This window comes from Solea solea, chromosome 19, assembly GCF_958295425.1.
Source record: "Solea solea chromosome 19, fSolSol10.1, whole genome shotgun sequence".
Classification (NCBI taxonomy): Eukaryota; Metazoa; Chordata; class Actinopteri; order Pleuronectiformes; family Soleidae; genus Solea; species Solea solea.
The window spans coordinates 9,305,580-9,306,985 of NC_081152.1; positions in this window are offsets into that span (position 1 = coordinate 9,305,580).

Genomic DNA, 1,406 nt, shown 5'->3' on the forward strand with positions numbered 1-1,406 from the left:
TTGCTCCTCATTGCTTTGTATATTGTATATGTGTATATATATATATATATATATATATATATATATATGATTTATATATGTGTGTATATATATGATATATTTATATATACACATGTCATTATGTTTCACACAAACCGAGTGAGCCACAAAAAATACACATTACTTGTGAATTCATTTGAATAGAATGAAGTCAATTGAAGGATTAAAGCAGCATGAATGTTGAACTGGAGTATTAAAACTGCTATGTGGCTCCGCTACATTATTCTAAGAAGTGTTATGTCAAATGTCAAAGGCATGTGGTGGCCCTACGTACAACTTCCCTTCATTTAACCAGAAAAATTACTCAAACAATCTAGTGCAGTGTCAACTATATGATTACTCGGCTAATCATTTTAAATCTATTAGTCTGAAGGGAAATGATACTTAACAACAAGAGGATAACGGTTTTTGCATTTAATCCTATTTGCCTTGGTAGGTGACACTATAGTTCCCTGGATTTCTCATATGAGTTGACTGTATTCTCCATCAGAGGGCAGTCTTCTCAAAGCCAAAAATACAAAGCACTGTCATCTTCTGAACACTGAAACCTTTCTCTTCCCTACAACCCTTTGTTGTCTCAATCGTTCTCGCTGGGAAAGGTTGTTTGACCTCAGCCTTTTAGTTTTTATTAGTCTTGAAGATTTAAGCCTTTTTCCCCCCATTTTCCTCTGCTTTCATAACTTGTATTTATCTCACATTTTCATGGGTAAGGAGTGACCTATAATGTCGTTTGCATAACCAAGACAAGATGATGGTCCTTTCTTTTCTGCAAATAACTAGACAATGCTTCCAAAATTAGTTGGCGCAGTGGTGAAAATTTACAGGCAAAACGGCCTGTAAACACAGTGTGTATATGTGTTTGTGTGTGTGTACAAGTACTGGTCTAAAGATGCACTCAAGTTAAAGTAACAAAGTAGTTTGTTTATAGTGTACTAGTTACTTAGTTACTTTTTTAAACAAGGTTGGGGTTCTTACGTCTGTAGTGGAAAAAGGACTAGGGGACACAAATCTCACATGAATTGTTTTTAATTAAAGCAAACCTTTACATATTAAAGTGCTGACAAAATAAAATATGTAAACAGCATAATGTATCAGTAGTGATGGGCAAATGATGCCAAGGGTTTGGAGCTTTAGTCGCTCTTCCTGAAGCGGAGTGGTTCGGAACACTGTATCGGAGCTTCTATCCAAACACCAGCATCACGTGACTGATGACATTCGACGATCGATGTATCACTTTGCGCTTCATTGCTTCAAAATGTTTCAAAGTGTTTCATAAACTTTATACCCTACACTGTGGTAACTTGCATGCAAGTATCTCTGCATCCCAGCATCTTCCGTTCCCTGTGAAAGGATTTTCTCCAAAGCTG